Here is a 13,642-nt window from a genome sequence, read left to right as displayed (position 1 = left end):
AACCCAACATAGTCACACCCTCCAAGTAATTAATCTAATAATAGCCAACAGTTCCACCAGGGAACAAACCCCTGTCCAAAAGAACAGTGTATCTGTACAGGTTCTGCCCTGGCAAAACAGCATCTCTCCTGCCTTCTTGTGTCTGCAAGTGTCTTCCCTGTTCCTTTCCCTAGTAAACATGTCCTCTTAAAATGGAACCTGCATCTGCCTGTGACTGTGCAAACATCTTCATCTCCTGGGTAAAGTTGCTGTGTGCCAGTGAAAGGGGAATTTTGCTGAAATTTCTCAGAGGTAACCTAAGGACCCCATTCACTTAACCCAATATCTCATCAAAAGACATCAGAAGATACACTACTCATAAGCCAAGCGAATTACAACCACAGAGATTTTACCTCACACCAGCTGGAATGTCTAATGTCAAATATTAAGAAGTAAATGTTGGTGAGGATGTGGAGAAAAATCCTCCTGCATTGTTGGTGGAAATGTCAATTGGTGCAACCACTATGGAAAACAGTATAGAGGGTCCTCAAAAAATTAAGAATAGAGCTAATATATGGTCTAGTAATCCCCCTTCTTGGCATTTACTCAAATTATATGGAAACACAAATTCAGAATGACATATGCACCCCTAGGCTGATTGCAGCACTACTCACCATAGCCGAGACATGGAAACAACCCAAGTGCCTGTTGATGGAGTAGGTGACTAGATTAGGAAGATGTGGGGTATAGACACAGTGGAATACTACTCAGTCATAAAAACAGATGAAACTTCACCACTTGCCAGGTGAAATGGTGCAGTTATTGCTGGTAGATGGACCAGCCTTTGAGAAAAAAGATTCCTGTGCTACTCAAGTAGAGGGTAATTGCTGACAGCTGAGTGTGGCCTGAGGCCTGTAAACACTCAAGAAAGTCCCAACCCTTGCCATCTGCCATTTGCAACAACACGCAGGAACCTTGAGAGGTTTATGCTAAATGAAATATCAGGAGAACGACAGCATATGATTTCACTTGTTGGTAGAATATAAAGAGAAAAGCAATCGAACAAGCAAAACAAAAACTAACCCTTAGACTCTCACAAAAGAATGGTGGTGACCAGAGGGAAGGGGAGGTAGGGAAAAGAGGGTCGTGGGTGGTGCCTGGAGGTTGGGTGGTGGGCGTGGCGTGACACATCCAGCAGGGTGAGACACTACACCTGCAGCCTATTCAACATTGTAAACAAGTGCTACCCCAACACAATGAAAAAGCAGACTGATGGTTCTTACCTAGCCCGTAAAGAACATTTAGAAATATTTTTTTGATTAATAAGATACAGCTAAGTAAATAGACAAATGGGGAAGTTACTTGACAAGAGAGGACATGGAAGTGGTCAGTAAACGCACAAGAAGGTGCTTAAATCTCCTTAAACATTGGGGAATTTAAAGTGGAACCACAAGAGGTCGGATCACAAGTGTCTCCTGTGGCGGCTCCTCATGCTCATTAAATCTTGAAAGCCCTTGTTCCTTATCTAAGTATCATGGATCTTACAGGTATTAGGACATCACCCAGATATATTCATACCCCTAGAGAGGTACAATTGTTAGCTTTATTTGCACCATAATTTTTTGAAGGTCAGCTGCCCCAGACGGAGACTGTGTTAAGAGAAATACTTCTCAAATTGAATATGCGTTTGAACTATCTGGTGATGGATTCTGTGAATCTAGGACAGGGCCTGATATTGTGCATCTAACAAGCTTTCAGATGAAATGATGTAGCTACTGCTGGTCTCTGAATGGACCATCTTTTTAAAAAAGGAGTTGCCAGTGCAACCCAAGTAGAGGGTAATTGCTGGCAGCTGAGTGTAGCCTGAGACTTATAAACACCCAAGAAAGCCCCAGCCCCCGCCATTTCCTGCTCCTGGGATCTCTGTCTTGGAGACTGGAGAGATGAAGGCCTCGGTGCTCTTAGGAGGGACCCTCCTTTTTTTGTTCTTTTGGAATTCTTCTGAGTTCGAACAAGGTATGAATAAGAAATATCTTAGGAGGGTGGTAATTTGAAGCAGCCAGCGTGTTCTCTAAAGTGCTACCGCGTAAAGGGCTGGCTGATAAGTACATATATTTACTCCACCATCAACTCACAGCTCGGGGTGTCTGTAGTCCACTACCCTCGCTTTTTAAAAAGTGGGCATGTTTATCAGGTAAATACTTAGAGTTGGGGTAACTAAATCATTTGGAATGTCTATTTTTAATTTGAGAAATCGCCATACTGACTTCTATTAACAGCAAGCCCACCAGCAGTGACGAGCAGTGTATAAAGTTCCCTGCTCACCACATCTTCTCCAATCCTTTCTGGATAGTGACCATTCTCACGAATGTGAGGGGCTGTAGCATTGCTTTGATTTGCATCTCTCTAGTAAAATGTGGGCATGTTTCGTGGGCTTGCTGGCCGTCTGTATGTCCTTTCTGGAAAAGTCTATTCAGATCCTTCCCCCATTTTTAACTGGGTTGCTGGGGTTTTTTTTTTTTTTTTTTTTTTTTTCATTGTTAGCGTTATTTTCACCGTAATTTTTTAAAGGTCAGCTGGCCCAGACACTATGCAGAGACTATAGAGAAAATGAAGTAAATAAAAAAAATTTGAACTACAAAACCAATTAGTGTTTACAGAGGGAAGGAAGGAGGGAGCTGGGAAATTGGGGGAAAGTGAACAAGGCTTTGGTGAAGGAGAGAACTGGACTTTTCATGGTGCACTTACTGTATGTTGTAATGCCCGTGTTGAGTCTCAGTGATGCACACTTGAAACATGTTATAATGCAATCTTACGCCAATAAAAAATAAACTGGGGCATAGTTACAACTGCTTCCCTGTGTAGGCTGAATTCAGTGTTTTCTTTGTAAGCCCATGTGAGGGTCTTTACAGGTTTTATTTGATCTTCTGTCAATACCTCTCTTCTAATGACTAGACCCATGGTTCTTCTATAACTAGGGCTCATATAATTTGAGACCCAGGAAAAGAAAGGGCTGCCCTACTTAGTGATCGCTGAGTGTCTATCTGTGGTGCCTGAAAGACAGACTGAAATGACATAAGAAATGAGTAATTGAATTTGGATGGTTCTGTCACCTCCTCTATCCACTGAGGTTCTGGCAACCCAGCCCTGCTGCCTCTTAGTTGGGTGACCTGAGGCAAGTGATTTGAAGTCACCAGGGAGGAATAATTAAGGATGTACTGACCTCTAAGACCATGAGTCAGCTCGAACCCAAGTGTTACTTTAAGTAACACCCTGAGTGGAAACCTGATTGTCTCAGCATCCAGTGCCAGCCTAACATCCACTGTTCCTGCTGTTGGTCCAGAAAGCAGTTTCTGGGTTCCACTCTATTTCAGTGACCACATATTGGAGCAGTGGGGTGGTTTTACGTTCCAAGGGACATGGCAACATCTAGAAGTGTTTCTGGTGGTCAAATTGAAGGTGCTACTGGTGTCCAGTAGATGGAAGTTGGGAATCTTGCTACACATTCTAGAATGTACAACCTACAACAACAAAATCTGGCCCAAATATCAATAGTGTTGAGAGGTTCACCCTAGTTTTAATTCATCTAGAAGCACTTTAAGGCAGTTATTTGTGAGACCTCTTCCAAGTCGCATTAAAATGAAACCAGGTGAAACCAGTGCTGTTTCATAGAATCTTGATTCTTACAACTGAAGCTAATGACTTCTGCTTCCAGTGGGCTCAGTGAGCAGGGCCAAATCTCAGATCATCTGCCATCACTTTTTTTATAATTAGATCTAGGTTCTCTGGAATGGGTCATTCCATTATACTTCTGTCTGGAGACACGTTTTTATGCTAATATTTTACTCAGTGTGCAAGACAAAAGGAATGTAAAGCCTCCATTTATTACCTGCTAATGATAGTGTTGGATATACTGGATTAAATAAGGCATTTTCTTAAATGAAACCTGCTTTTAAATTTAAAAGAAAGTTACTGGAAAATGTGAAAGTGCAGGTGGGACTTGCATTGTATTTCATCTTCGAATTTATTCCTCAGCGGTGATTTCCGCCTGCTCCGATGACTGGCTGGTGGTCAGAATGAAAAGGCGGCCTTTTGGGAATGACACAGAAGTTAAAGTTGGTGAAATACACCTGGGAAATAACTGTCCTGTGACAAAGATGCTGTTGTCAAACTATGAGTTTTCTTATTCTGTCATTAATTGTGGGATCAAGAAAATTGTAAGTGCCCCAACGATTTCCCCTAAAACTACTTTTTTTTTTTTTTTCAGGGGCTCTGTAGTATCAACAATTCTTCCTTTTAAAATTTCAAGCTCATTCATATTTTTATATCCTCAGTGATCAACTTTTTATCATAGAGAGATCAATTCTCTATAGATGTCCATTATTTACATATTGGGGGATTTCAAATAAGGGGCTCAATCCTCTGATTCAATCTGATGTTAGGTTTTAATATTCTGGAGTGCTGGGTGTGGATATATATAAAGGCAAGTATGTTAAATAATCCTGGAGACCTAAGAGGCCTTCCCATCCCCCATCTGGTGCTGTAGATGGGGCTGAAGAGGTTCAATGATGAGAGGAAAAGGGAGAATAAAGTGTTTATCACTCAAATCCATTATTTTACTTCTGTTAAGTGCCATTTTCAGATTTCCCTTTAAGTTGAAACAGATTCTATTCAAATCATTAAACCATCAAAATAATTTCATGGCTTTTCCTATTAAACCACTACTGTTTCAGGTGTTTCAAGAGAGTGACGCTGTCATATTGTCCAAGCTCCATTATAAGCCAACGTTGCAGACCACCTATGAATTTGAGGTGCTTTGCTTTGTGAAGAGGTACGTGTAGCCAACTCTCCCCCTTGCACATTTTTAAGTGTCTCCTTTGGCTGATAGAGGTTTTCATTGAGGCAATTTCTAAAATTTCTTTAATTCTTATTAAAGTTTTCAAATACACAGAAGAATTGTACATATTTTTAATTAGGGATAAGTATTTCTCTAAAGCTCTTTCTTTAAAGTAAAATCTTTAAGGTGAAATATATAGTTAAATGTGTAGCCTCGCTGACAAGTACATGTAGCTATGCAATGTAAGACCCTATGAATGGTAACTTCAGAGAGTTCCTCCCATAGCAAACAGGCTAATGTTTTTGTTGGTCTATCTAAATTCATGGGGAAATATGCAAAAATTGAAAAAAAATTATTCCCCCTTCATATATAAACACTGAAGCTGAGTCATTCTCCTGGAACTGCCTATATTGACTTTGGGGGAGAAGAAGGGAAAGAAACAGCAGGAAGTAAACTTGGCAACTCTTCAAAACAGGGTAGTGAGGGACTGCGAGGGTAATTTAAAGGTGGTAGCATAGAATTGCTCCTTAATTTGCTGGGAAATCTCTCTTTTAACAAGCCAAGAGTATGGTGGTTAGAATCTTTTATATACATCGATAAAAATTTGGGTCTCTGACCCATTTTAAATGTAAGAGATATGCTTGTATGGTCTGGTTGTAGCTGATTTGGTGGTTGACAGTCTCTTCAGCCTAGATAGAATACTTGTCATACTCAACAGTCAGTTTGCAGCAACTCTAACTTTAGAAGTCTAGTTTGCAGCAACTTTAACTTTAGAAGTCTAATTCTGAATTAATAGAAAACATCCTATTTAAGATCCCATTATAACCTTTTTTTTTTTTTTTAAAAAAAAAAAGTACATTATTTTCTATGGTAATACCATTGGTTTACATTGTTAGTATTTTGGGAGTAAAAGTCCTCCTCCTTCAGGTGCAGTCTCTATAGCACACCCACCACCAAGGTACCCACCGTCCTCCACCACAGTCCATTGTGCTTTCCCAGTTCTCTCTCCTCTCCCTTGGGATGCTTCAGATCTTTGGGCAACTTTCAAAGATTGGCTTTATTCTATTTTTCCTTTTATTCTATTTTTATATTCCCCATACAATTGCACTCCCCTTATTTTGGACCCAGTTCCTCCTCCCCCCCGCCCCATAGTGTGTCTCTGGTTTATAGTTGTTTGTTGATTTTGATTTTTTTCTTTCTTACAGTTATTCTCAAAGATTGGTTTTAAAGTTTGTCTTTGACCCTTGGTTTGCTTTCTCTCTATTCCACACATAAGTGAGACCATTCAATACTTCTTTCTCCTTCTGGCTTATTTCACTTAGCATATTACCTTCCAGCTCTATCCAAGTTGCCACAAATGGCCTGAGTTTATCTCTTTGACCGTTTGATCATCTGTATAGGGGCACCTAGGTGGTTTCCATAGCTTGGCTATGGAATAGCCAATAGTTCATTGCAAACTTTTAATTGACATTTACTGAGCTAATTTTCCTTTTTCCCAAGCTATCTACTTTGGGTTTCTGTCACTTATAACTAATATAAATCTAATATATTCATATTTTTCCTGCTAAGAATTGCATAGCTACCAATCTTTTATATATTTTTTAATTCTACTTTTAGACTTTTCATCCCATCTCTGTTGCCATTTGGAATGAATGGGCATGATGTCAATACTGTGGGCAACAGATCTCAAGGAAGAGAAAGGCAGCAGCCACAAGCTGCTTCACAAGATAACTGTGAACCCAGCCTTGGTGCTGTGAGTAAGGTGAGAAAACCTAGGTTGTCTGTCACTTCATGACCAACTATTTGCTATGTGTAACTTGTGAGGGAAGTAAGGTAAACCCCTATGTGTATATTGTTGCTCTGGTTTTCGGCTGAAGCTTGTTGCTTTGCAGCATGTGCACTCAGTTTTCTTACTAGTTGCACGTAAACATGAGTAGATTCCACGGGGGTCAGTTCTCTTAGCTTTTGTCTTGGGTACTAAATTGTTTCAATACAGCCTGTGACAAAGTGAAATGTTTGTCACAGGAGTCCCACTTGGGATCTCTAATATCAAGCTAATCCCTACAGAGAAATACGTGGAGTTCTGTATGCCCAAGAAAAAATGAACTTAATTCAGAGACATTTGCCATAATAATTAGTACTCCTAATAAGCTCAGTAGAAAAACCTTATTTAAAAGGGTACAATAAACCTTCTGCCATAGACAGTGACTTTGAATTTGACATCTCATGAAGGAACTTTCTTCTAGAGATCTGATAACCATGTATAATCAAAGTTGACAGTGCTATCAACACTGATGTCCATTGTTTTGGAAAAGTGATCTAGACAATACTTGGATGTTAGTCATTTCTGTTATCTGATCTAGTTGAGGTAGTTGTATAATGGTATAGATTACATCTGAAGGTAGACGTTTGGTTACTTTTAGTTTGGCACCCATCAATCCTCTGAAGAATTAGGTAAGAGTTACAGGTAAGCAGCAATTAACTGTTTCCTCTCTTTCATTCCTATCCTACAGAAACAGTTCACCACAAGTTACTGCAACAATAACGCCTATGTCGTGAGTTGCTCTTCTCCTTAAAACACAGGAGCAAGTGGTCCATTCTGTGTGGGAGCCAGTTTCAGTGATACACTATTCTGTTGGCTAAAGATGGGTAGCAATACCTGTTACCTGTTTAAATACCTTCTGGAATTCTGGAGAGTGCATATCTATGACATTTAAACTTCTAAATGAGTTAAAGTGTAATTGCCACCCTTTGAGAAGTCAAGTTTGTAATAAAGCTGCTAACAAAGTTTTTTGTATTCTGCATATATATATATATATATATACTCTTCTAACAGATTCAACAAGCTTTAATCTTTACCCACTCTCTATTAGTGTCTCATAGGGAAGATTCAGGGGAATAGATTTCACTTTCTTTCACAATCCATGTAAAAAGGGGAAAGAATGTATGTTCTCTGTGGATTTGCTTCAACAACTTAAAGACTTCCCCATGAGCCTTGGCTTATTATAATCCTTTTCCATTTTTTGGTAATAATGTCCTACAAGGAAGTATTTAAATTTCAATTTGCGATTGTGCATATGTCCTTCCTATCTTGATGAAGTGGATATCTGGGAATAAGATTCCAGTTGCTTTGGGGTGTAATTCTGAGTGTTGGAGCCTTCTAAGTCACACCAACACACCACCCAAGCCCTGCCTGCACTCACAGACTAGCAGGGCGACCGGAGTTTTCCTAGTGGACCAGATCACTTATTCTTCAATGTTCCTGAACTAATTAAAATGAAATGCACACCGATTCAGATTATCTTTTTAAAAGTTTCCCCAAAACACTAAAAATGGACCTGCCATATGACCCAGCAACTCCATTTCTAGGTATCTACCCAAAGAATACAAAAACACTAATTCAAAAGGAAACCTGCACTCCTACTTATTGTCGCACTATTTACAACAGCCAAGCTATGGAAATAACCTAAATACCTCAATACAGATGAATGGATCGAGAAGATGTGGTATATGTACACAATGGAATATTAGCAATCAAAAAGATACTCATGCCATTTGCAGACACATGGAACTGGAAGGGGTTATGCTGAAATAAGTCAGAAGGAGGAAGAGAAATACTGGATGGTTTCACTTATATGTAGGATATAGAGAACACAAATAAAAGGTCAGGTAAACCTTGACAGCTGACCAGAGATCGGGGGCATCTAGAATGGGAGGGGGATGGAGAGCACAATGGCCTATGAGAAGGCTACCAGAAGAGGGATGTGGTGGGAGGGGCATCCAATGGGGGATTACTGGCTACATTTGTAGAAGTATAAGCTTATACCCCTAAGACATGTGATGTAAATCAACAATAAATATAACCTTACCCCAAAAAAAGGTGTTAGACCAGATTGGATCATAGACTTGACAGAGGTTTTCTAATTCTTTTCAGAATTTAATATGTATTTGGAAGTGAAACTGCCTTTGAATGTACCATTCAAGAGCTGGTAACACATTCGTGGTGAGCCTGAACCGGAGGCTGCCCTCCACACGTACGTCTACGCACACAGATGTTCTCATTCAAAAGGGAAGGTCAACACAGGAGAAATGCTGTACTTTCAAAAATGAACAATGTAAGAAAAAGATGCTTCCAGCTATTCATAAAAAGAAAAGAGACTATATCTCAAAATGTTAATAGGTATTATTGGGTTGATTAGGTTGTGGTATTTTTGTTTATGGCTTGTGCATTTCTGTGTTAGCAAATCTGACAATGAATATACATAATTTTGCAATATAAAATTTTTCCTTTAAAAAAGACAAGGAAGGCTGGTATTCTCTCATGGGAATCACCAGCATTTTGGGGCAGACTTGTTTTATGTCTAGATTCTGTGTTTCCGAGCGAGAGAAGAGAAAAACACACTGATGATGGATGCAAAAATATATGGGGGAAAATTCCTTTCTCCATCTCTTTGGATGCAGAATTTATTCTTGGTAAAAGTGAATGCAGACACTTCTTTTCTCTCTCCAGCTAGAAGAGGATGTCTTTATATTCTCCCAGAATGGAAAAATATTTAAACAATTTGGGTCATCTAGAAATGTTGCATGATATAATCGAGCTGCTGGTCTTGGTCAGCTAACAGATACGCAAACATACTGAGCTTTCAGAATTACTGAGGCCAGAGCAGAAGGTTTAAAGATACCTGTTTTGAAATAAAAGTGGCATAAAGTTTGCCATCCTACATGGGTGCTCTTTACTACACCTTCAAAGTTGACAGCTGTGTTTCAACAGTGCTTTCATAGTTCTGCACGAGGCTTAAAACTCTTAAAGAAAAAAAAATGGGGAAAACATCACAGAACATGCTCAGAGGTGCCTCCGTAGGAGACTTGGTTGCTTGGGCACCTGTTACCTCTACCCTTCATTTAATCAGAACCAACCTGTGCTTTCCATTGGTCTAACAATGGGGGGCAAGGAGCATGCTGGAGGCTCAAAGGGGGCTGTTGGAGCTGCAGCAGTGATGTCATGGCAGCAGCTGCGTGTGCTAAGAAGGTTGCATTTTCATTTCCCTAATGACTCTTGACTCTGCAGCAGAGGAGATAAGACCTCTGTGCTGTTAGAAAGATTCCTCCTCATTCTGCGGATTAGGTTTGCTTTACCAGGTGTGAATAAGAGCCTATAGATGAGTGGGGTGATTCAAAATGATGTGATGGCTTTAAAAATGTGAAAATATTTCCTTTTAGGGCTTGCCAATGTGCTTTACCCTGACTGTAAACTGGGAGTTGGTTTTATCATAGTGGGGATCCCCCTCTGCCTCCCCAATGGCTCCCTAAGATGCTGGTATTATTTTCATATTTTATGAACAAATCAGAAAGGACTTAGGTTGTGGCTGATTCTCCTTTGTCATCCTTCTCATACCTAGACCCATGCTTGTCATAGCACGTAGGTGACTACATTTAAGAGGTGAGTTTCTTATGGGGAGAGACTGCTGGCCTTGAGGGCTGAGATATGTAGGCTTCCTTGACTCTGGCTATAGCGACTGAAGGTTGGAATGATTCGTAAAGAGAACAACAGCTGCGTTTGATTTGGAGCACTTCATTTAGGTAAAATGGAGAGATCAGAAACTATACATGGTCTTTACTCACAAAGGGTTTACAGGCCAAATGGAGAAATAAGAAATTCACATATCAGTTTCAAACAGAAGGAAACAGACATGCTTAAGTGGCTTAAAAAAGAAACACAAAAAACGATACTGAAATGCTGCCTTAGGATTGTTGCCACTTAGACAGGTCTTAAAACTTGGATAACATTTGGATAACACAGAAATTAGGGACTATTCCAGGTGAACCAGCAAAAATATATTGGTATCAACTTATTGACCACCCAGACATTTATTTAGCTTTAGCTTATTGACTTTGCAGAGTGGTTGATAAATTCGATACAGGTAAAGATCAGATAGCATTTTAAAAAGAACAAAAGAATCACATCATCATCAAGGGAAAATAGGAAGAGTCTGGAAGCAAGAAGGCCTGTTCAGATGGAACCAAGTAAACTACAATTCAATACAGGCATTGCTGGTAGTCAGCAGTGGGTTTGAAAGGGCACCCTGCCAGACTCTACTAAGTTGAAAAATTTCTGTCATATTTATTTGCTGAATTTCCTGAGATGAGATGCTTGAGGTTTCTGTGCCTCATCTGAACCTTTAGACTCTTCGAAAGGAGTTCATTCCTGCTGGCAAGTGGATGTTATCCCCATAAGATTCACTTTGGTGCGCACCTGATCCTCTTTCTGCAAAAGAAACAATACCTTCAATTATTACATCAATGATCTATAATTTGTACTAATTTTCTAATTTGTACACATTTCTAAATTGGCAAAAGAAAGTGAACAAAGAGATTTTCCTCTTTGGGTCTGTGTAATTAGAAGCTCATACACTAAAGAATCTTTTATTTGTATTAAAGATAAATGAGTTTTCCTCTTCTTGTTCTTTACTAATCAGTTCAGTTCAAAAGCCAACAGAGTTGAGCCAATAGAGTTTGAAGTAACTATTCCGGCCAAAACTGGGTGTGTAGATTCTACTGGGATTAGAACAGTGTCAACGCTATCATGTGGTATAAATACAGACCCACACCCCACAAATAATGTCATTCCTGTCAATATCACTTTGGTATTACGTTGATGAGAAAAATTTAATCTTCATTGATGTTGAAAAAACAATGTTGTTCAAGAATCCACTTTCATTATATGTCATTTTGCTTGAAGTTGCACTTTCCATGAAGGGATCAAAATGTTAAGGACTTACTGTTCAAACACAAATATCTCTCCATCCATCCTTGTATACATGTAAAATATATGTGTGTTATATATGCATACACACACATATACTTTGTTATGTTAAAAGCACATAAGTGAGCATAATTATGAAGCTCAACCTGACTGGAGCAACTAAAAATGTATGGAAGAATCAACAGAGATGGATTTGTGGATTCTTGATGTCAAGAAAGTTTCCTGTGGGCCTCTGTCTCCTTCTAGTGATTTATGTTCCAGGTCAAGTCACTTAATCATCTCTGCTGCTGATACTTCCAGCCAAACCCACAGAAATGAAGAAATCGCTATTTTTTAAATTCAAATATGTATGATTTAAACTAATTGAGCACGTTAGGTGGAATGCCCCACACCTGAACTTTACCTGGTGAAAAGAAGTTTCCTGCCATTTAGCCTTGATTGGAAGTGTCGAGTGGAAATTAAGCAGGAAATACAGGCAGCTGAGCGGGGGATACCATATAAAATCACTTTGGCCGGTCGCCACTTGCTTTCCCAAAAAGCTGTTCCGGAGGCCAGCGCCATGAAGGTGTCTATGGCTTTAGAGGTCTTGATTCTCCTTGTTGCCTTGACTTGGTCTCATGCTGAGAAAATCTATGGTAAATGATCAGTTTTAGAGAAAGCTTCCTTGGATGAGTTACTCATAATGATTTCTTTCCATGCAGGTGATCTGATCTTACACTTCACTAGGAGAGAAATATTTCCAAGCCAGTAAACGTGAGTCCACATGCTGAAGACACATCTTCTCTTTGCACCTAAATGTCTGAGTTCTTTCTTCCTCTTGTGTTGTGAGCTTCTCTCTATCACAACCCTCATTTGTAGGTCCCCAGAAATAGTTCTTGGCTTTGTGTGGGGCACCCTGTCAAACCGACTGCTGACTACCAGCAATTGACTGTATTGAATTGCAGTTTACTTGGTTCCATCTTAACTGGCCTTCTTGCTTCCAGACTCTTCCTGCTTCCCCTGGATGATAATGTGACTCTTCTGTTCTTTTTAAAACGCTGTCTGACCTTTACCCGTGTCAAATTATCAACCATTCTGCAATTCCAGTAGGATAAAGCTAAACAAATATCTGGGTTGTTGATAAGTTGATACCAATATATTTTTGCTGTTTTACCTGATTTTTGCTGTTTTACTCTAATTTCTGTTATCCAAATGATTACCAGTTTCAAGACCTGCCGAAATGTCAACTATTCTAAGGTAGCATTTCCATAGTGTATGTGTGTGTGTGTGTGTGTTTGAGGTCACTTAGACATGTCTGCTTCCTTCTTTTTGAGGTTGGGCCTTTTCTGGGGATCTGACATGGGAAAATTCCTAGTTCTCTATTTGGCCTGTAAACCCTTTGTGAGTAAAGACCACGTATAGTTGCTGCACCTCCCCCTGCAGTGACCTTTAGGGCTAATGGTCCCTAGGTCTGGCTGGGCAACCAGCATGCAGGGGGAGAACAGCAAAACACCCTGAAGCAGAGGAAGTACAGCGGAAGTTCCCTGAAAAGACAGAAGCTTATCAAACAATAACGACCACCAGGAACCACTACAAGAATGCTAAAAATCTTATGTCTTTCTAGAACTACAAACTTTAATCCCTTATTGTCTTTCTAAACTTCCTTCTTTCTTCTATAAAGGTCATTGCTTGTTATGTAGATCACCACCCTGATGGTGATAGGCTGAGCCCATGAGCAAGCTGATTTCATTGATATTCATTGTTCCTGTGCTTTTGGAAAACATATATATACTGGTCACAAACTCAAAGAAAATTACACTCAGATTTTCACTCTTGAAGTGTGTCTGTTTGTCATTTCTTTCACCGAAGCCCTGACCACCCTGCACGCTTCTCTCAACCCTGAGGTGGCCTCATCGTCTACTGCTGTGCTGGTCCGCGGCATATAGTTTCTGATTTTTCTGTCTTACCTAATGTGAATCTTTCTGAATGCTTAGATTAGTGCAGTAGCAGTAAATTGCTGCCATTTCAATCATTTTAATTCGGCACAGGTGGAGAAAGCAGTGACCTGAGATTCTGGAGAAATC

The sequence above is a fragment of the Talpa europaea genome, assembly GCF_964194135.1.
Source record: "Talpa europaea genome assembly, chromosome: 1".
Taxonomy (NCBI): Eukaryota; Metazoa; Chordata; class Mammalia; order Eulipotyphla; family Talpidae; genus Talpa; species Talpa europaea.
Note: the sequence above shows the minus strand (reverse complement) of the source record.